At 37.6% G+C, this 24445-nt stretch overlaps 1 protein-coding gene across 5 annotated transcripts in view; it reads left to right on the top strand.

Annotated features, from left to right (window-relative positions):
• The first annotated feature begins 929 nt into the window (after window positions 1-929).
• Window positions 930-24445, top strand: part of b3gat1a (beta-1,3-glucuronyltransferase 1 (glucuronosyltransferase P) a) — a 40580-nt gene continuing 17064 nt past the window's right edge. The window contains exons 1-2 of one of the 5 annotated variants that reach the window (XM_077611735.1): window positions 930-1230; window positions 19263-19371. The gene's annotated coding sequence lies outside the window, so the exon portion shown is untranslated. The remainder of the gene's footprint in view (window positions 1231-19262; window positions 19372-24445) is intronic. The other 4 variants (XM_077611733.1, XM_077611737.1, XM_077611736.1 and 1 more) reach the window with 4 other exon arrangements.

Here is a 24445-nt window from a genome sequence, read left to right on the forward strand (position 1 = left end):
TGAGCATAGCCACGGTGTTCATATTTTTGCAAGCCAGTGTACTTAACCATTGTATACTTGAATTGGAGAGCAATGTATGTTCCAATTGGTGGACCGTGAAAGTTACAGTGCATGTTTTATTTAATGTTACATTCAAGGACAGAAGGATGTACAAATGTTTGGGCACCCTAATTATGACATTTTCCATACCAATAAATCTGTGTGATTATCAATAAAAAATAAAATAAAACAAGCTATTATTATTTTTTGTATCAGTATTTCCTTTTTTAAACTGTTATTACCTAGATTTTTCTTTCAATGTGACAAATAAATCTGTGCAGGTGAACCAAATCTTTTGGCACCAAATGCAAAATGTCTCTCCTCCCACCCAAACCCTTATGAAGACATATGTGCAATTGTGCAGCCTTCCAAGCATGAGGGAATGCTTTACAGCATATATGACACAGCTGTCCCCCCTTTCAGAAATAACACACCCCATTGTCCAAATTTTCTGTGTTATTTTACTATTATTGTGTCACAGTTGCCTGGTCTTTCAGCATCGTTAGTTGTACTACAATGCCGCATGTCTCCCTGCATTAGCAACAGACCTATTAACTCAGAAGGAGCAGGAACTATTTAAATTTCAACTCATTTTAACCAGGCTTATCTCTGCCCCGTTTTCCTCTTCCCCCACTCAGAGTGGTAGCCCTACCCTATTCTGTGATTTTAATGGTACATGCCATTAAAAAGACCATCTCTAGAAAGGGAGGAGGAGAAAGAGGGGTGGCCTCAGTCTCATTTAAGATGCTACTTTACAACGCCCCCCATTCCTCTTTAGCATAAACACAGTCACATATGCCTTCGCACACGTAGAGCCGCCTCATCCGTCGCGACACAGTGGTCGGCTTCAGAGTGGACCAGTCAGTCAGCCGGCAGCAGAGAGAGGGGGGGACAAAAGCAGAAGGGAGGGAGGAATACGAAAAAGGGGGGCGCGAAGCCGTTGAATAAAACACCACAGAAGAGAAAAAGGGAAAAGGGAGAAAACACATCCTGGGAGTTCTAAATGGGAAAAAACAGCTCCATCATGAGCATGAGAGGAGGAAAGAAAGGGATGCTTTGAATGCCAGAAGAACAAGAAGGAGAGGGGCAAGCAGGGACAAAAACAAGGAATTCTAGAATGAATGGGAGTCCTGCTTGCCTGCCGCACGCACGGACGGGGAAGAGCAGTCGTACGCAGAAGTCGCTGAAAAGGTAAAGAAAAAGCTCAATGTATCTCCGTTTCCGGTCCCACACAAAAGGATGCAAGGGAGCCTTGTCAGACTTGGGGCAATTTCCATGCTGATCAGGCGATCAAGAGGCGATTGCCATCTTTGTCCCTAGGTTTCGTTTGTGCATGACACTGGGAAGAGCACAAGCCAGAGCGATGGGGAGATGTAGAGGGAGGTTGTGTTGCATGCATGCCTGCTGCAGGGAGAGCTTCGGGAAGTGCTACGGAGAAGAAAAAGAGTCTTGATGAAAAGGACGGGGCGATAATCCTCGGGATGAGCATGCTGAGATAGCAATTGTGGCGATTTGCTCTTATCGCGGCAGCTGAGGAGAGCCTTCTACTTATTTTGGATGGTTTGAGCTAAGCGGATGAATTGACAGTCCAATATCATAACATAGAAGTTAAATCTGGTGAGAAGGCTACACACATTGCTGGGAGTTTTCTCAAGCTCAAAGCCTGACAGACCCACTTTCACCTGTGACCCATGGGAACAGAAGGCTACCTTTTCCAACCGCTTAACAACTTGCCTGTACAGGCAAATAAAAAGAGACAGGGGAAAAGGAAAGCTTGAGTGGGCTGTACAAATGCTTTTCTGACACCTGCCAAAGGAAGAACCTAAACTCTTTGCGATAAGATGCACTTTTAAAGTGCACAGTCTTCAACATCATTTTGTCATCTTACTTCATAAAGGTATACTCAAAGTGTCAGTGGTATGGTAGAATCCTCAAATGGTCTATCATTGGTCTGCCACTTTATTGTTATTCTTGTTTTTTGAAACAACTTTGCAAGAGGAAATTAGCCATAAACTGACAAAATATTGTCATTCAAAACAAATAAACATCCAACATTCATTTGTTTAGAGTAACAGATGTGCTCGTGCTTAAGACAGCTGACGGCATGATAGGCTTAGTACATTCTCAAATGGACAGTATAAAAAAACTGCCTTCATGAACATTCTAACTTTTGCATCTTTGACTTTTATGGATTTTATGTTTCCCCTTTGCATACATTTTAATTGTGCATGCATGCTTTGCTTATGGAGGACCTTAACTAAATCGATGGATGGACTGGATGCACTTCTATGACATTTAAAAAATCAGTGACTGTTCCTTTTTGCTTCTGGAAAATATATAAAAAGGAGTCCAAAAAAATCTTATTTTGTTTATTAAGGTAGCTTTTCGAGTTTTTTGGGGTGATGTGATATATCTTTCAGAATGATGAAATGCATTCCTGACTACATAGCACCTTTATTATTGAAGGTTAATTTATCTGTGTCATTAAATGTATTTTTGCCTTCAACTAAGGCATTTAATGTCAGAGGCAAAGCTTGCATGGAATGAATACTGTGCCAAAGGTCTGAACTCCAGTTTTAAATCCTTAGTCATGCGTCAGTATGCATCAGTCAAACCGCATGGAAGTTCTAACTGGTCCAGTCATAAGCAGCTGACACCCAGCGTGATATCAGGCAACTGGCTAAAATTGTTAGCATTTTCCCCCGCTCGCTATATTTGCCAAAACAATTAAAATTCACTGCCTTTATTTCAATTCAAATTCAATTCCTTTACTCAATTTAATAATGTTGAGTTAATCTCATTTCAAATAATTATATCTGTCCGTGTGCGATGCGGGAGCTATTTCAATCCATTAGCTGTCACTTTCACACTGTGTGGTGAAATGAACCCTACAGTGCTGTCTCCTCATTCAATCATACTATGAAATACCGATCTATATGTATTTTCTTGCCTGAATAACTACATTTGCATACTCAACCAATCAAACTGCTGCTGTTTTAATATTTTCATTTGCCTGATACATTAAATGCATAAATTTCTGTTCCCCTACTCTTATGCTTCCATGCAGTAATATTAGTATAACTGTGGTTCATACTGTATACTGTATGTATGCATGTGTTGCCCCCAGCTGTTTGCAACACTGGTGTCAGCATGCTCCGATGGCACCGCACTCTTTGACCGTGCATATATTTAGTTTTGACTCACTGTAGCTCTGTCAGCAAATAGCATGCACATCTTGCATATGGAAGTGGACACCTTGTCAGGGCATCTGTGCTCTTTGCTGACGGGCCCACAAATACAGAATATGAATCTGTAGCTATTGAACTGAGCTGCGTTGCAATTCAATATGTGGTGGATGGCTGTATTTGAAAGTAAAATTCAACATTTTTTGTTGTGAAAAGCCCGTTAAGCTTGCAGCCTACAGTTTTGCTTTTTGACTAGTAGTAGGCAAAATCAAAGGATTTTTTGGGTAAAATTGAAAAAATATGTAGGTAAATAACATGTGTAAAATGATTCACCCTGTTTGAATTCCAAAAGTTACTAGCTTTAACTGGGAGCAAAAATGACACTGCAAAATATATACAAAATATATTAAGCATACATATTGATATAAACTAACGATGATCGTTGAATCAAAAAGAAAATATTTTATATATATTCATATCCTTGAATATATAATATTATTAGTATTAATAATAATAATAATAATATTCCAAGTATAATAATAACAATAGTATGGCTGTTAAACAAGGTGAGAGGGTTTAACTTTTAATCTTCCTTGCATTGACCATTTTCTATAGGCCAAAAAAAGTCAATAGGGGCTAAATAGGGTTAAAAAGATTGAATACAATAACTGCTACATGCCACAAAAAGACTGCAATTCTCCACACTAAAACAAGCTTTTATCTAAGAAAAAACATGATTATCTTTTGTGCCATACTATTTGTACAACAGAACAACAATGAAACTGCAGCACATAGAGCTGTGTAAGTGTAGCACAGTATGTTTTGTTATGTGTGTGTTCGTCCGCTTACAATCATACACACCCATGTACACACACTCCTCATCACTGATAGCTCAGTAGCATTTCACAGATCATTGCACAGCGTCATAACATGTATGAAGCTTGACAAGTAGATGGGATTATTTCTGTGCAAATACATATTCAGGAAGTTAATGACAAGACTGTGGACCTTTTAAATCGGGGGCTGAATGCAGTTGCCTGTAAACTAAGCTCACCAGCACAGTTGCAAATAGCATCACTTGTAAGTTGCAGAAGCTAAAATGCAAGAGGCGGAGGTTCAAAATCTCTAAATATAAAAAAGGGCCTCCTCTGCAAAAGAAGTGTTGGTTGCTTTTGTTTTACTGGTGAGAAAAACAATGGCCTCTAACAATAAACTCATTGTTTCGTGGTTTTTAAATCGCCCACATTAGCATCATCTACAGAGTGTGGATTGTTTGACTGAAAGAAGGCTTTTAAATTAAGTCATGCATTAATAAAAACTTTTCTGTAATTTTGTAGCACACTTTGTCTTGCAACACTTTACGTGGCTTCTATTAATAAAGGCTAGAAACACAGCAGTACAATCTTTTACACAAGTTGTAATCATATAATTCATGTCAATATGAGTGAAGAAAAATATATTATTATGACAACATAGCTTTCATTTAAAATGAGAATGGTGCAAATATCAACATGCAGACCAATGATGAGGAACAAAGACAATGATAACCATAATATGCAGAACTCTAGTCAGCCATTAAATGCACGATAAAAAATCCAGGGAGATGGTATCTCGATATCTGTATTCGTATCCTGTATTCAACCACTCTTCCAGTGCTACAATAAGATGTTGTGCAAATACATGGGCCTCCGGCAGCCCCCCACTCTCCTCTGCGGAATATGGTTGTTTGCCTGAGGTACATCACAGCCGCTTGACCACCAACATTCAATAATGAGAAGCAGGAACTTCCCAAAATGCTACAGCAAATGAATTAATCAGCAATTTTTTCATCAAGCTTAGACTGTCCTCAAGAGTAGAGGACATGACGGGAAGCATTGAGAAATTGAGACGAGACAGAGGGGTTGCAATCTGCGCCTTTGCAATCATAACTGTAAGGTGATACGAGTTAGGTGGAAGTTAGATAGGCTTTCTAGATCTACAGTTTCTAGCAAGCTGATCAATTGTTATGAAAGTATGTAAGGACCCCAAGGCAGACGACTCAGACGCAGGAGAGGTGTGTTGCAATATTTATTGAACATAAACCATCTGTGAAAAGAGAACACGAAAAGGAAGTAACAAAAATGTTCCAGTAAAATAAGGTCAATGGGGATCTAACAAAAACCTGAGAGTAACGGAGAGGACGAGCTTTGTGGTGCAAAAGAAGGTGACAAAGATAATAAAAACAAGACACTCGATACCTACAAAGGTTATTTATTCATTCATTCATCTTCCATACTGCCCATCCTCGGAAGGTTCGCGGGGGTTGCTAGAGTCTAACCCAGCCGTCTTCGGGCAAAAGGCAGACTACACCCTAGACTGGTCGCCAGCCAGTCCACTGAACATTTACAGCTCTCTACAAATTCAGTCACTTTGTTCATCAATTCATATATCTCCGCCCCCTTGTATTCTTAATAGTTGTCTTTTTTTTTTTTTTTTTTGCATAATCTTATTATGTGTATTTGTACTTGGCCAAGCAGCCTCAGGCAAGTGCTGCTGTCTGGGAAATGGGAGGTATTAGGGACAGCTGGCAGTGCAGTGTCACTTGTGTTCACATTCATCAGGCCTGCTAGAGATTAGGAGACAGTGGTTGGATGCTACTGGAGGCAAAATCACATGATGTATTAATTTAAAGACCCTCACCCACACACAAAAAACAACAAAGACACATATTATGTCTTGAGGGAAAAATAAATTAAAAAACAAAAAAAAGACAATTAGCGCAAAGCACCTCAAGCGCCTTATTTTCTCATCGACATGCACACACTGCAAAAACAGCAGAGACGATTCCCTCGTGCTCCAACCCTCACCTCTCTCGGGATTGATTCAATTACATCAAATAAAAAGGCAAAGAAGCTTAGCTTTCAGCCAGTGTGGTCTGAGGGAGGGGTCACATGCAGTAGCTATAGTGCATGCCATATAGCCACTGTACGAGTGGGCAGCCGAGGTCACCAGTAAAAAAATAAAAAAATGAAACCAATAGGAGAGGGTTTCATCACACTGTTCTTTATTCCATATTATTAGTTTCTGATCCTACACTATGTCTGAAAAAAAAACACCAAGGCCAATTTCTCAAGTTTTTTCGGAACACAATACACTCATTTAACATAATAAGCTATGAATTGAAATATACTAAAAATAATTAAGGTTGTGTCATGAAGAGGCTATTTTGATTCTTATGGTGAATAATGTGTTGGTAATTTGAAGGAATCTGTTCAGCTTGAAAAGGTGGTGGTTTATGGTCATTATTTAAGGATTCCTTCACAACTAATCATCTGACACTTTCACATTTCCATTAAATATTGTTTGCAAGGTCTGTATTGCCATCCTTTGACAATTACTTCGGAATGTCAACATAAAAATTATGATGCCCAGCTGCACCGCCCACAAAAATAGAGCTACTGGTGTCAATCAATGCTCTGCTAATCCAAACCAATCATCTAATAAGCATCCTGTGGCATGGATGACATTTGCTAGTTTCACAGTTGTCAAAAGGCGTTTATTTTTTTAATTAATTTTTTTATTTTACAAGAAGCTTATTTATTTACTTTTTCTTGCAAATTCCCAGTTTAGCAACAACAAACTAAAAAGCTCCAAAATTTTAAACCTTAAATCATTGTGCATAATGTTGTAGAATCTGCTATTACTTTGACACACGTCTCTGGAAGCGTATTCTAAATCAACCTTGTGAGCCTGACACTTCCTCTCGCCTGCTGGGATTATTAAGAATGATAAATAATTAATGTGGTTAAGATGCTGTGCTGCATGCATGTAATTATGCATTGAGCTTCTACATAAACTTTGAAACTCATAGTATCTTCTGATACTTTTCATCCTGATGACAACAAGAACCAAACACTGATATACACTGCAACACACCCATTATATTTTCACAAAACTATTTCCACAAATTTGAAAATAATCTCATTATATTTGCATTATTAATTAGGGAACTTATTCAGTAGCTTGCTATGGCAATTCAATGTTTAAAAAAATTACAGGATTTCTGCATCAGTGAGCTGCCATTCAATCTCAGTGTCAGCATGATTGTTTTTGATAAAACTTGCATGGCATTTCGTGTGCAGTATGTGCCAATTACCTCACACGTTCAAGTATCAATTCTATGTGTCACACAAAAACATACGTGTCACTAGTTCCCAGCACAAATGCCAGAAATTTTGGTGAATCCATCATTATAATGTGAAAAGGAACCTGCCCCGAGCGTATTTTCTTCCCCATCTTTTTGGTTTGTGTCAAAAATGTCATTCTCAGAACTGCTATCCGAGAAGGAGATGCTATTTCTTGTTGAACAGGTCATCTGTGTGTGTTTCTCACTTTCTTTCAAAATCCAAAACGGACAGGCTTGACGTAGGATCCACAACTTATTTATCTCAATCAGTTTCAGGCATCACTAGATAGCTATAAAGCAACAATGCAAAGCATTGACCCATCTGTGTCCATTTGCTGCGCTATGAAATTGGAAACATGAATTGAAAATAGCTGGTACATTTTCTGAGTCCTTTTATATGAAGAAGTATTATGCTTGTGATGGTGTTTGATTGTGGCCAATTTTTATTGATGCCCTACCATTAGGTAACACTATGCCATGATTCAACCTATAATAACAACTGGTTTAAATGAATGTAATGACGTTACTTTAATTGGCAGCGACCACAAATTGACCATAATAATAGAAAATCTATTAAATTGATGGCACAGCCACTCCTCTCATGCAATACCTGCTTTATCATCGCCACATCATCAGAGCTTGTTGTCCTATTTGTCCCCTTTATTTAAGTAAATTAGAACCACGCATGCACTTTCTACAGCATTAATAGACGTTCTATCACAAACCAATCAAAACAGAACAAATTTGACAAATATTTTTCAATATCTTTCCACAGTGCAGTTCTTGTATTGGATCACATGGGTTAGGGTTAGGGTAGTGCTCTTGTCAGGTATGCATACAATACATGTTTTTACCCAAGTCGTGACAGATTTAGAACATATAGTTGCAAGAGGTCCTCGTTAAAAAATACTGAATGTAAATCTTGGTAGTAGACGATGACAGAGGGTTGAGTTCCAATCCATGCAATGTACTCTGGGTATTTTTAGCATCTGTGACCATCATTTGCGCTGTATGGTGACGCATCTGTGTAATTTGGTGGTGCGTGTGAAGTGCTGCGCATGGATCAAAGTGGCTCTGCGAATTTGGCAAATACAATAGTTGCTGCTTGGCCTGAGGCATACATGTGTGTGTCTGTTTGTGTGTGTTTAACATTTGTGATCTTGATTCCTTCTGTGACTCATTGGAGCACCTGTCGAGTAGCATCAGCTCTGTCCATGATCAAAAATATCATTTACTCCATCATATAGACTTGGAGAATGGATATTACTTTGGGAAGACAGTTGGACAAAACATTCAAAATCTCATTATTTACTCCTGATCAAGCTGTAGTTCTTCAATTTGGAAGTTATTTTCTCCACAGAAGGCTGCCAGGCAGCATTGTGTGCACAGAAGTTTTGTTCTTTGCAAGCCAAACGTCTCATAGAAGATGTTATTAGAACGCATGCCAAGAGGCTATGTTCATTGACATTCATCCTAGCATGCACCCTCATCGCTGAAGATAACTGTAGACTGCGAGATCTTCTAAAGGCGAGTTGCACGCTAATTTGTGCTGTGTTTGCAGGCACGAAACAAATGCCCTTGTCGCATTGATTACACACTACAAGCTAATGAGATAAACAGAGGGTGAATTGATTCAGTAGGAGAAAAATCATGCCAGAGTGCCACATGTACTGTAAATGTGTCTGCATGGGCTCATCATACTCAGAACAAATGCAGCATCACCTGCACCCACACTAATGATTGTTATTGAATTGAACTGGATACGTATATACTTAGTTTAAAAACAAATTCCACCAGTGCATCTTTACTGAATGTGTCCTCCTACAATGATGTAAATCTTGAAGAAAGTACCTGACCGTTAGAAATTTTACTAAATTATTGACCTAATAATAGCCATGCACTTGTTTTGTGTCAAATACTTTTGAGAGGCTTTATTAGGTATTTTGGTGACAGAATATGTGAGGTTTATTGCTAGAGACCAATCTCACTAGGAAATACAATATATGAAAGAGGTGGGGGATTGTGTTCAAGTTTGTGGTTTTGATTTTATTGGGGTTAGGTTACCAAATCAATCATAACAAGACAGATATTGACAGCTTTTGTCATTTTAATATGATGGAATGGCCCGCAGTGATGGATAATGGCCTTTACAAACATGAATAGGTCTAAAGAAAAGAGGTGAAAAGAAGGTTTACTACAGCATGTCAAAAGTGAGGGTAGGGGAATTGTAATGGCATAAAAAAAATCAATACAGGTCTAACCGTGGTGCAGCACAAATGAAAAGCATGCATGCCATGATAATGGTTATAGATTGTGTCCTTCATGATGAATCGCCATGTAGCACTTCAATTTTTATGTCTCTTGCTACAAAATCTATCTGAAGAGCGACTTTGCGTCTTCATCAAAAATGTCAATGTAATGCTCTTGCCATCATGGAGTCCCTATTGCCTTTCAACTTAAAAAAGCAGTGAGAAAATAGTGTAGAAGAGAAACATAATGACAACTGAGACAATCGCGATGCAGTATTGACAGGTCTCACAGTATTTTTTTTAACAGCTGTTATGCATTTCTTTTGTGTACACCCTGCACATTGACTGATACATTTTGTAAAAAATACTGCATTCACATGATCATATCATTGCATCATATTTGTTTACCAGGGCCATTTTTGTGACTGTCACATAGCGTCTGCATCGATTTAAATTATGCTCCCCTTTAATCTCCTAATTATACATAAGTACCCTCTAGTATTGGATTCATGATCAAACTTTGTACCTTCATTGAAGACATTAAATTCAGGACACAGATGTCTCAGTGCACCCCCCAACCCACTATAACACCAGTTGGAAAACATTTGTTAACATGCAGGTGGTTTCTCACCTTGTCAGAAGCAAACCTGATAGAGAAAAAGCCAAAGGCGTCAAACTATTGCTGTTAATTAAAAAGGAAAAAAAACGAAGGGTAGAGCATGTAGAGGAAAAAAGAGATAGGATCCAAAATCTCCTGTGATAGCAAAGCTTATTTGAAGATGAACTTATGCCTGCATTTGAGAGGTGAATTCAATGTCACAGAACTTAGATGGCCAGGGTTGATTCCTCTATGTCATTGGAGAGATCAAGAACAAGATCCCATCTAATCCAATTTGAGGTAAACTACACAACCGATAAAGTGCATGGGATCCCAAATAATGCATGTGAAATTTGAATACAAATAGTAGCACTCTTATTAATTATTTACATAAAAAGTTTGTAAACAATGAGCTTATAAAAAAGGATTGCCACAATGATCCAAATGAATTTTGGAGTGCATCAAATTAAAAAGCCCAATCAGATAGCTAGAGTAAATGAAGATTAACTAAAAGGACTATTCTATGGCAAAAAAAACTTAAAGTTTAGTATTTAAGTCAGTTAAAATGCCCATGCTGTTGCTGGTACCAACATTTAAACATACAATAACTTTAGCTGCAATAATGATCTATTAATTACTCGAGGATGATCCATCGATACCACTTCAAATAAAGTGGTCCAAGTTGATATGGAAACAAGGGTGGCACCACAGACAAGTTGACATAAAATACATTTGAAACTGTGATAGTATTGTTTAACTGATAGAAGGAATATATTTCTTTTAATTGACAATTTTGAAAAGGAATGAACAGGGCACTGTACTCACATCTAAAGTCCATCTGAGAACAGCTGTGGGATTTTAGTGGCATACGTGTACAGAAGGTGATGGATGGCCGAGTAAGAAGCAAGGCTCCACGCTCCATTCATCAGGACCAGACAAGCTCTTCAGGCCTGGTGGCCCCACTGACAAATGAGCCCCCAAAGCACCACACTGAGGGCTGAAGAATGTCCGCAAGAAGTTCCAATTTGCCCATAAAAGGATAGAGGCCTCTTGAACGTGACCATAGGAGCCCAAATGGGCACATAATACACCCAAAGTCCATAAAACATATCTGAACTTTTTGTCTCCAGCAATGGATTGCATGACAAATGGCTCTTTCTGCTTCCAAGCAGGTTCAATAACGACCAGAAATTGGCACTTAAAGGTGTGAGCTGAAACTTGGAGGCATGCGGCACAGGGAGCCTGCGGCCACGTAAATCACCTTTTTTTTTGCATTTGGATTTGGAGCAGTGAGAAGAGGAGGCAGCTGACTGTAAAGAGAAGGCTTTGTTAGAAGTGATATGAAAGGGGAGGAACAGAAGGAGGAGGAGAGAACTGACACGCTAAATGGAATAGAACGATAAAGCAAAGAAATAATACAGATGCCTTACAAAACCCTGCACTAGCGTCGTGAATGATGATTACCTTTCCAAATGTGCTAACCGTGTGGGAGCAATACTGGAGAGCTTATTTTAAAGCCTTGCTCCAAATTCTTCTCTTTATATAGTCCATATTGAAGTAGTCTCGAATACATTAACCTTAAAACTACTCCAATCGAGTCTCTTTTAGCTCAGACTAAACATAATTCCTTATTTTATTGCCAAGCAGTAATAGTCATGCCTTGAAAAGTTATTTGAGGCTCAAATTAACCTCTTATCTATACACAAAGATCCATTAAAGCTTATGAATGACTTGAAGTCACTAGATCAGATGAATCACTTAGAAACATTTTATAAGATATCTACTTCACAATAATGTGAGGAAAACACTATCATTTTCTACTTTATATTCCATATTTTATTTAAGGGCACCTTGTCTGTGATTGATGAGGAGACCGGTGTGTTTATTTGTCACCATTACGCTAAGAACCACCATGATGAAACTCATCTGTCATACTTTGAATCCAATCACAGTTGACATGTCAAAAACATGTATATTCAAAATCCATATTCAAATGAAGCATCAGGGATCACGATATCTTCACTTGTTCACGATGTGTGTTACATAGAAATAATTTACCCGACTGACTTTAGAGAACGACTGGTCACCAAATAATTACAGGAAATAATTTAAATAGGAAATGATTTGCCTGTCAATCCCATGTGCATAGCTTTAGAATGAATGGGAAAGTATTGTGTTTTTATATCTATGTTGGGTGTCGGGTTTGAGATAACAAAAATGGTTTCTCGAATACTAAAATGAAATCAACCATTTATAAGTTGTATAGTCAAATTGACTGTCTTTTTCTATCCTTGGAACCTTAATCAATTGTGCACTTTAAAAAATGCTAAAAACAGAGTTCTGGAGATTTTTTAGTGATTTTATTTTGTCACAAATGACTGATTGTAAATTGGATTGCGTAAAATGACTATAAATTTTCAACTACTACATCTAATACTCAGAAAGAACCAGTACTAAACTAAAGAAATTTGGATCTGTATTTTCTGTTATCCATTATTTGTTGTTACATTAGACTGCTTTGAAATGGACATATTTATTATATGCTGAGGATTTGTTATATTTTCCAGCAGTTAGTCTGAAGTATGAAGGTTAAATGTAATAACAGTGCAACCAACAGAGTTTAATGACTAAATTGAGTCCCATGCATTTTCAAGTCCTGGCAGGCTTAGAATAAAAATAATAATTTGACCAGTCACGACATAACATGCAACACAACAGGCAATACATCAGCAGTCATTGTCTAAAGATCTTAATTTTACTACATGCAGTCCAGTAATGTGTCTTTCTATGAGGGTGGTTTTTCAGTGCTGTCAAACAGGCATCTCGACTCATAAAGGCCCAGCTGATCCGCCTCCATTAACACGTTGAGCAGGCAGGACACGCAAAGATACACTCAAGGACACTGACCCAGGCACACACACAATAACAGTTTGTGCTTAATTATGACCTGACTTTGACTGTGACTTTCATTTGCAGCTTAAACCAAGCGTGGTCCAAATGGGAAAGAATCCATAAAAGTCTTCCCAGGATAATTCATATTACCAGTTGCTAGCTCGCTGGTATGTCTCATATCTTGTTTGGTTTTGATGTTTGCTGATCTTATGGATTTTTACTTGTTGCTGAGGGTGATAAATAATCACTGAGGATCTACTGCCTTTGATGTAACTTTAGCTTTGTTTACTGAGGCAGATATTTTAATTGCGCTGTGTGCGCAAAGCAGTGAAGCCTCCTATGGAATAATGAGTGTTTGGTTTGATGTAATTGGGTTCTGGCTCAGAATTCTTTAAAATATAATATTTGACTGGAATACAGCCTAGCATCCAAATTCTACCCTGACATTTCTGTGACAGAGCAGAAATTGTGCATTTGTGCAAAATATTGACACTAGACTAAAAAATAAACAATAACATAGCAGCCCAATAACATTTGAAAAAAATGAGTAGTTATACTTAATAATCAATTTATATTTATATATATTTGTATAATTATTTATGTGTACAGTATATCAGAGTTCAGAATGTGAAAATGCAGTCAAAACAGAGTTGACAGTTTTCTGATGGGTGAAGGAAATTCATTATTTTGATTCTTAATTAATATTTTTGCCAATGTAATGTATATTTAAACACTTATTAAAGTAATTTCTTGGCAGTAATTCTGGTTAAATTAATGATATCACATCTTTCAACGATGTCTGTTTAGAAATGTATTGAATATTTTGAAAGGATCTCTGTGTCAAACTGTCAAATTAAATTGCTTGTTATGAATTATTCCCAAAATGTGCATGTAGGCCCATGTGTCCATGGAGCCAAAAGAACAAAACATTGCACACAATATATTATGACACTTAAATAGAGGAGTGAATCAAACATAATGAAGTGATTCGGATTTAAAGGTTGCACTTGCCACTTTGTAAGATGTTTTTTTTCATTAAGTGGATACCAGAGTTTGTGTCAGTCTTCATATAAAGTAGCCAACCAGGTATTTCTGTTATTAAAAGCGGCCACTGAACAAGATGGATGAAGACACTCATTCTGAGGGCACATCCTCTTGTCATTTGTCCCCGTCAGTTGATATCCTTCCGGGGACAAATTTGCCAGCATGCCGTTTCAGGTGTCCGGACTTGACTGAAGTGCGAAAGACATTTACCCGTTCTTGCACCTGTGTGTTATTATAGCTGAGCAAACATGGGGCTCGAATTAAAAGAGATAGACGCCAACACGGTGGTTGCACAGCTGCGGCGCAAGCGCCGCGAGGGAACAGTTAACGATGACTTTATCTCAAATGCTGTAACACCATTCCAACAAGGACATCCGTGTTCTTCTTAATGCCTCCCTTCACTCTGTAAGATTACTTAAGCCGCCTGTTTTATGGGCAGCAGAGCCCGTCAATTCCCCCAAGCCTATGTAATTGCATAGTGTCAGAGTGCGGTCTATATGATTGGGCTTTTAAGCATGCAGTTTTTTCAGGGTGTCAAGGAGGAGACCTCAAGAACCTCATGTAATGTCAAAATAACAACAATTTGTTTTGTGAGTAGTCAAGCTTTCTTTATGCAGTTCAGTGGGCTACATAAAATACAGTACATAATATTATAGCTAATAAGTTTTAAAGTTGGGCCAGAGTGTAGATGCAAAGAAGACATTATATACCTATAAATAAAATACTATGAGAACTAATAGTCCGTAACTTACAAGCAGCGTAGATGTGTACCGTATGTTGCACTGGATAATTATATTTAGAAAAATACAATTTATAATGGCCACCGTCACTAACATACAAAATAAATTAAAAGATGATAAAACATCCAAGGATTTAGTCATTATCATCATAATAAAGGAAGAATACGATAGTGGACAACTGATGTTTTATCATCATGATACATCTTATATGACCATAGCATATTTTCTTTACTTTATGGCTGTGTTCACTTTCTGTGGAGACATGAACATATCTGTCCAAAATGATATTAATTGGTCAGGGGTAAAACTGTAAATGTATTTTGTGCGCGCACTAACAGTCCTGTGATGAAGTTTCCTTTCAACATAATTACTTCCACAGTTTGTTTCATCAGCTAGAGAGGAAAAGTAATAGCCACTGTGGGTAAAATCAATAGGTATGACATTAATACAATACATCAATTCTGATGAGGACTTCTTGTTAGAAAGTGATTGCAGAGGTCCAAACACAAGTGCGAGTTATCATCTACTAATGAACCTGCAACCAAAGTGTGCACTGCGGAATTATTCCTGTGCAGCTCTGCAGATATTCTGTACCAAGATGCATGTGGTCCAGGAATGGTGAATTATGTGTTTGTGTGGTATGTGCGTGTCACTGGTATGGGATTGCATATAAAGCCACAACCTTTCCCTGTCCTCTGTCATAGGTATGCTGCTTCAGAGGGAGGTATAGTATCTAAAAGGTTGCCATTCAAGACTATTATCTTAGTTCCTTGTAGATGGAAGTGAAATTGAAATAAATGGGGGAAAAGGAAGAAAATAAATTCACTACAGTAATGTGTAAGGACTCTATCTCTTGTTACTCACCTAAGAACTCATAGCTCACTGATTTTGTTTTTTCTGTGAAACTAAGTATCTAGGAGACAAGGAAACATTTTTTAAATCTAATTTCAGAAGCTTTGTGCATATACCTGGGATCCACTCCAGTGACAAAAACACTTGATTAGATTCAAAAAATGCTATAAGATTAATTATTGTAGTAAAAAGGGAAAGCTGCGATTTGGAATGAAAAAGACAGAACATTCACAAGCTGTACTGGGTAATTGAAATAGTCTGTGTGTGGTGACATGTTGTATAGTAGGATCCCTGTACTGTCATGCTTTGGGAGGTCTGTGTGACCTTGGCTTGGCAGCTGAAGTGGTAGTGGGTAGGACATGGTGACATTTGGCAGTCACAGCAACTCAATGAAACATTTCAGCTTCCCTATAACACTCACAAAGGCTGCAACACTGACACAAGGCTCAATACAATGTCAGTATTAATAGCCAGTTGAACCAGTTTATTAATATGCTTTGCATTTGTGTTCTCAAATGTCTCATTAAAAGATTTTGGGTTTTTGTAATGGCACAATGCATTGGTTTGAGGTTTTTTAAATTCTAAAATAGTTAAACCGGTTACGTATTTCGCTTTGCATTGGCACACAAGCAATGTAGGTATATCATTATCTTTTGTGCCTTGTTTAACCACATTTTACTGTAATTGGTGTTATAGCTACCTTCAATCTAGTCCCCTATTATACATTACATTCAGCAAAAGAAAGGACAACAGGGCAGGCTAAATAAAAACAGCTCAGGATTCAATGTGAGCCAAGATATTCTACCGCCAGGCGCAGCTCCTCCACGTCACCATGGCAATAGAAATGTAAAAAAACATGATGATGCAAAGAAAACTTTTTTACACCTAATCTGTGATGAACACAGACTGCAAATGCAAATTATAATCAGTCTCATGCTATTTATTTTTTCTGATGAAACACACATGCGGTTACATTGTGTACTTTGTAAAATTATGGAAGGACACCAGCAAGATTATTGCAGAGAAATGCTTCCTATAAATCACCTTAGTGATAATTACCCCTCTGACATTTCATTTATTGTTTAATTTGAGAATAATGAAAGGGTAATACTATATTTAACGTGCTTCCATCAAGTTGACAATCAGCCAAATGGATAATTGCGATTCTCGGGGTTAGATGACAACATGATAATTGATCTTTTGGCAAGAAAAAAAATCACAGAAGAACATTCCCCGCTGTGTTTTGCTTTCATTGAGCCATTGGAAAGCTTTGGAGAGAGAAGCTGCCCTCCTTTACCATCCCACGGATCGATCATGCCTCAGCCTTCATCCCTTTCTCTTCGATAAAGTCTACCACCAATGCTCCTTCATATAGCCGGTAGCCTGGTCTTTTATATCCCAAGGTGTTAGAGCAATATGACACTCTTTTAGAGACGTTAAGTGGATGGAGAGCAAGGGTGTTGGAGAGGGAGAGGGAATATGGAAACCATGCTTATCTATTAAATTATTCCAAGACAGATGCTTCACTAAGAACCGTTTGTAAATTATTAATATGAACGCTTATAGAAGAATAAAGCATTTACTTACCCACTGACAATTCTAAATTAATCATAGTCAGAGCTACTCATGGCAAGATGACAATTCTCCCCCAAATCCCAAGAACAATAATATAATAATATAATCCAATAATAATGTAGACAAAGTAATGGTTGTTACTTCATATAATATTCAAATTTTCACACCATGATACTTAGCCTAACTTGTCAAAAGATTAGTGACAACTGTGCATTCTGTTGGCAAGAGATCGCCCCCCCCAAGGACCACATTAGTAGTAGCCAGTGGGTCTGTTAAGAAAATGGACCACCAATGACCAATGATGGAATATTATGTTTCAAAAGAAATTCAAAGTCGACAAAATTGGCATAAGTGATGTTAAATGTATATGCTTTGATACCATTAAAGGACATAAATAATATCACCAATACACCATTCAATTTGCTCTTTACTTTTGTTTGCATAAACTTCTGTAATTTTGGAGTCTTTTTTTATATTATGCAGGTATCCCGAATATTACTATGTCCCGTGGGAGTTCATGAAGATACAGTGGTTTCTGTTTACCTTCCGTGTTTGTTTTTTTCCTCGGGCACATGAGCATGCACTGAATATCGTTTTGGTCCATTAAGAGAAGGGTTCTGCCTTCAGGGCTCTTCATACACTCCCCTCATAAACAAGAGACACCTTGAAAAGCTTTTTTTCTCATTTCTTCCACATGATGGATGCATTGAAGTGTACCAACATCTAAAAGTGCAGATCCATTTTCTACATTTTCACCTTCACACCATCAATGAATACATCATCCTGCCTCCACCTTTCTCTCTTGTCTCTCACGATCCAGTCATCTTTGTCCTATATCTGTCAATATCAGGTGCCCACATCGATGCGGTCATCCTACATATAAAAGACCGCAGAACATCATGCAGCCTCTGAATTTGGCCCAAAACTGCACACACATGCCTGGATGCCATAGTGTTAAACTTGATAGTTAAAATACAAAATATGACACTTGTGTCCTGCAAAATATATCTTTGTTCAATGTGATATGAAAGGGAGATGTGTATGAGGTGCTTCTGGCAGATATATAGCTGTAAAAAAATATATAAAATATGAATGCATCTGCCCTGCATAAAAAGTCATGACTTTTTCTAGCCACCCTCATTTAAAAGCAGTTTATGTGGAAAACAAGTGATGGCCTTTGCACTTGTTCCATCACACTATCTATCAGAGGTTAGTTTCAATTCAGTGTTGTAACCATAGCAACAGTCGGCACGAAACACACTTTTTGGAAAAGTGCTGAGGGTCACGTATCTATGGCCATTGTAACCCTCAATGAGTTCTAGCACAACTTGAGATTTGAAGCACCCTTTGGCCCTTCTTCAGTCTGAGTCTGAACTACATAATTCTCAGATGGGATGATCTAATGAGCGAATCAGGCCATCAATACTATGACTGAAAAGACTGTTTTAAAGTGATCATTTGGGGTCTTGATGTTTTGTCCCTTTTTTATTTTATGTAGATTACTGAATGTAATGGTAAGGACCATATGTATGCATAGTTATTTCCTATTAGCTCTCTACTCACCAAAATAATAACATTAATAAAAAAACTATTTAAAAAAGTACAATAATAATGTTTAATTATATTTGGATGGATAGGATTTAAAAAAAACATTACTACAGTATATGGCAGCTTTCATTATTTGGTAGAGGTCGGCCACTTGAATAATGTGTCCTTTATTTAGTTTTTGTATTTTTTGCACCATTTCAATGGACTACTTCCTGTTTGTAAAATATTCAGAGGAAGAGCTTAATTTTCCCACCTGACATAAATTCCAACTACGAGCGTCTGAGAATGACCCAGTGGCTTTATTCACATCGTCAATGCTCCTCATTGTGTCAGGAAGAGGAGGCCCATTATTACCCACATCTCTTCTTTCTCCAGCACGCCAAACTCGTTCTGGGATTTCGGATGTCACCTCTGATGCGGCTTCCACGTCGTTTGAGCCCCCTCCACCGATCTCGCCTCTGCTCTTCAGGCGGTACCAATTAAGGTGAGCTTGAGCCAGGCAAATGGCGAGAGTTGGATGACAAACCAAGGGAAAGAGGAAAAGGAAGAATGTGACAGGGGGGAGGAGCTGGGGTCTGTGGGTGAAGCAGAGACAACTCAGGGAAGACCTGTGAGTATCTTATTTCTGACCATGTGGTGAGAATGAGCGTGCACTCTAATGCTTGTCACCTTACATTTATATAAAAGGTGTTCTTTTTGTAACACAATAACATTCTTTACTAAGCTTAGTGGTATATTCTTGCTAATTCAGAATGTTTGTCATGTTTCTGGCAAAATTCAAGCACAACCATATGTCTGGCTCTGTTTTTATGCAAAGCAAGAGCAACACACAAGGCAGGCAACTATTGTCTCCAAATTAAAGTCTGGAGACCGACATCATTCTGTAAATGGTGTGCAAAAAGTGTCTTGCAAAAACTCGTGTTCTAGTACATACTCAAATGACCTCTCCACAGTGTTGTTTCTGGCGATGTTTATGTTTGGTGAAAAAAGATTGTTTGACTGCTTTTACATGCTCTGCCTTATTTACTACACTAGCTTTCGCATTCTGGTAGAAATCTGATTTTAAATGTTTGTGTACCTTTATAAGACTGCCTTCTAACAGAGGAACCCATACTCTCATCAACATTCAATCAAATAAGTTAACTAATATTCAGTCACTCTTCCCATATTATATCATAATGATTCCGCTGTTTCCATCTGAGTCACATGCTTTAATGAACTTTTTTTTTCTTGTGAAAAATGAGAATGTGTGCGTTTCACTGTCTTCTTTGGCTTCCATAGCTCACACTCTTGCCAGTCTTGCAGCTTCAAATAAAGGTTCCATTTTCATTCAGACACCCTGTGGATGAATTAGGTGGCCAGGGTCAAAATGATCTGTCAGATCAATCCCACTTTCCTCTTTCTGATACTGCACCTCTGATTTCATTTCAGGATTGGATATATTGGCTAACTGTATATTGCAAGGCAGATATCTTGCACTTTTCAAGAAAATGCACATTTAGGTAAACTAAGGTAAAAATCTATGTTTTAAAAATAGAAAAACACTTATTTATTAAGGAATTGTTTTTGTAAAGTATCTAGATGGAACTGATCAATATTATAAAGTCCCCAGATGTTGTTTGAAGCCTCTCTAGGGAGACATAAATGGCTTGGTCATTGTGCTAGCTCCATTTTTGTTACGTTTATTTATAAATAATCATTTCTTACATTCTTTCCTTCCATCTCCATCTGAAACAAGCCAAATCATTAATGCATGAAGCTGCCACCACAATGTTTCACTGTAGGTATGCATGCTGCTTGTTGAGAGCAGTCTTCTGCTTGGTCAAACCTCTGAAATTAAAGCAAAAACCATAACCCCTCTACTCTCATTTATACTCATTGATTTGCAACAGTGTAACAAAGTAATCAAAATAATTCTGAGACTTTTTGTACTTTAAAAGCGGTAAAATGTCTAAAAAAAATTAACACGTTCATGTATTTTCACTTTTAAATTCTGATTATGGGTCTCAAGGAATAACATTTAAAAATTATGTATTGTTCATGGCTCTCTCTCTCTTTCAAAAAGGTTCCTGACCCTAGCAATATACTGTAGAGGATCAAGTCATTTTGGTCTACTTGACTGGATTGTATTATGTTATCTGGAGTAGAATACTCCTGTTGGGAATAATTCCATTTAAGTGGGTGTTAGCAAATCATTGTGATCATCGTGGTTATATTGGCAGTCTCTTATACCATAGCAAATACCATATATTATGTAGTCTTTCAAATCTGCTGTCTCGCCTGCCCCTTCATCTGGTGCAAGCTGAATTAGCAGTCACTCACTAATCAGCAAAGCAGCTTCAAATCATAGATTTATAAACAGAAATCTTTTCTAGCTGTCATGGGATGGAATACCTCTCAGTTTGATCAGGTGTGTATGCTGAAACCCTTTCCTTATGCTAATGCAATATAACGTAACTACAGTTTATGCCAAAAAAAGGGTAATGGGTGGATGGATTAAGAGACCTTTAGGGAGGAGCAAACTGAGGAAACCTCAACACATAGCTGATATAGGTAGAAGACAAGGCTAGTTCCAATCCAGGTAACTACATTTGACATCAATGCAAAATCATGCATGATAAACACTGCCATCATTGCCCATACTGGTTATCCTGTCTGGGGCTACATAAAAGTTACTGCCAGCTTACTTATTAAGCGCTGAAACCATGGACTGATCATCTGTCTAATACAGTGCTGCGACACAGAATATGATTCACATGGATTATTGTTATCTATTATCATTAATAATATCTATTATTTATTACTCAAGAATCAGATGCCATTTTTACAAGTCAGGTTTTACCCCACTTACTGTTAGCTTGGATAGGTTATGATGATAATGAATGAATGATTTATTACTGTAATTTTTATAACTCATTTACATGAAGCCGGAATTGTGTGTTTTTTAAATTATAATCATTATTATTATTGTTAGTATTACTATTATTATTGTTATTGTTATTATTATTATTATTATTTTTATTACGGCTTTTCAAATCACCTTTCCAGCACGTATCTTTTAAATTGAGAGCAATGCAGGCATTGTACGTTGGAAAAAGATCATATTTGTATATCCTGACCTAGGGCTGCATATCATATAAAGAATACTAGATCAAAATTTTCAACATCCCACTGCTGGGCATTATTATTCACAGTAAGTGCATTTCCCCCTTCTGTTTCAGTGTTTCTAACTTGCGCTGCCTGGCTGATAAAGATGCCCCGACCAAGGTTTTTGTAGAAGAAAATGAATTATTTAATGAGATTGCACCTTAAACAAAAAAAGGGATGCACTCATTATATTTTCTCCTTATGCCTGCGCAAAAGAAAAATCAGACATTGACGCAGTTTAAATGCTGTCTATAATACGTAAAAGACATTTCTCATTTTCCTCTGCTTATGCTCTTGCAAAAGCTCTTTGTTCATTAATAACACAAACCTGCTGTGCCAGTGCATTGTTATTTCAATTTCACACCATTACTCGGTGAATCAAACAGTGTATTAGTGATGAGGTTACATTAAAAAATACATAAATATAAGATATTAAAATGAAACAGAATTAGCAGAATTAGCCACACTTTCAGATTAATCAGCATTGCATTACAAACTGCAAAACTCAGTGTGCAGTAGAAGTTTGTCATGATTGATGGATTAGTGATAGACGAATGCTTGTGACCTTTCCAAATGTTTGTCCATCTATTCAGCGATCATGGCATCACGTTTAAAGGTTAAAGGGCCAGAGGGCTGACTGAAACTTCTCATGCACATTTGTCAGTGACATAATGATACTACAGACATACTACAGGATGCTGATTTATTGGGCTCTTACACAGAAAATTGCGATATCTGCCATCAAAATGCATCTTTTCTCTGGTTAACATGATTTAGGTAATATGGGGATTTATGTTATAATGCTCACTGCCAAGAGGTCCTCACTTAATTGCTGGATGGCGATGAATGCTTGCATTAAACTACAATCCGGCCAAAAATCAGCAAAAATTTAACTGAATTGTAGCCAACTGTATGCATTTACTGGAGGCAACTGCTGCACAAACCATAGGTTGCCTTTGGCCCTCCTATCCAATACTCATTGCTGGCTGGCTGCTTGAGAGAGATTCTTCACCTTACATACACAAAAAGCCTCGCTGGCTTTGTAGATAATAAATACCATAGATATGGGAAACATCTTATCTATCTCTTGCTATAGTAATTATTGTACCTTTGGCATTTGAGTTCGGCATGGTTTGAGCAATAGTACAGTATTTGAGACATGATGGGATAGTATTGTTTTTTCTCCATTTTGAAGATTTATTAAATTACCATATTTTTTATAAATTCAAAGTTGGATGGGTTGTTAACAACATTGTTTTCTTTAACCTAACCTATGTTGACGTCTACTTCCTACTTCTTATGGATTATCCCATCTAATATGGATTTGATATTTACTCAGGCCTATCTTGCTGTTGTCACAGTTGAAGTCTCCCTCCCTGTATTTTTTACAGCGAGATAGCCTAATTGCAGTATTTCCACAAGTAAAGCAACAGACCCAAGGGAGCTTGTTACAGATAGTGGATGGACTCTTCGCCATCCTTTCACAAGGGTCCTGTGGTGCAGTGGAGTGATGGATACAGAAGGTTTCCTACAGTCTGCGGGCTATTGATCACACTTACAATAAAGGAAAGAAGGAAATCATGTGCATGTGTCGCTGCAGGAAGAGCTTGCTATATTACACATTATACAATGAAGACGAATAGTACAATGTGAGCAGGCTGCAACGCTGGCACAAACACAACAAATGGGAGATTGTTCCAGTTTGATGAGAACTTGAATAAGTACCTAAGGATCGTTTTTATTTTTAGCCACAATCTCTCTTTTTAAGTCTTGCTTGTTGCCAAGCAACACAGTGACTTTTATATTTTATATTTTATCAGAGTGCAATCTATTTTATTCATTATCAGTGTAGATAAATTGATAATCTCCCAGGAGACTGATCAAATGCATCTGAGTTTGAATAATGCAAAATTTAAATATCACATATTAGAGCATTCTCCACATTGACTAGATTTTGAAAACCATGTCGTGTCTAAATTTGGATATCCGTAATATAAATATGTCAACCATCCATGGATAGTCTTAAATGGTTCTTCTCTAATGGCACCAAGGGTCTTCCCTTGACAAAATGTCAGCATTTTCATCATAACACTCATTTACCCTTGAAAATAATTTTTGTAATCCTACCACTAGATAGTGATGCGATTTGGAGAATCTAATCTCTTGGAAATACACACCGGAAATGAAGTTATAATGGCACACACATGCTAGGTGAACTGCAAAGTGAAACATCTAATGTGAATAAAAATGTTTAGACGCTTGAGGCTTGTTTGCCCCAAATCCATAAATAACCTGCTTCGTCATTAAACCCTTAGGGTTAAAATGGAGAGAAAATAAGTAGTGCCTAAAATGAAAGTTACAGTAATTGTTTGAGACAAAAATGACAATTTATTTACAGTTACCCTCTATGC

This window comes from Stigmatopora argus, chromosome 10 (genome assembly GCF_051989625.1).
Source record: "Stigmatopora argus isolate UIUO_Sarg chromosome 10, RoL_Sarg_1.0, whole genome shotgun sequence".
NCBI lineage: Eukaryota > Metazoa > Chordata > Actinopteri > Syngnathiformes > Syngnathidae > Stigmatopora > Stigmatopora argus.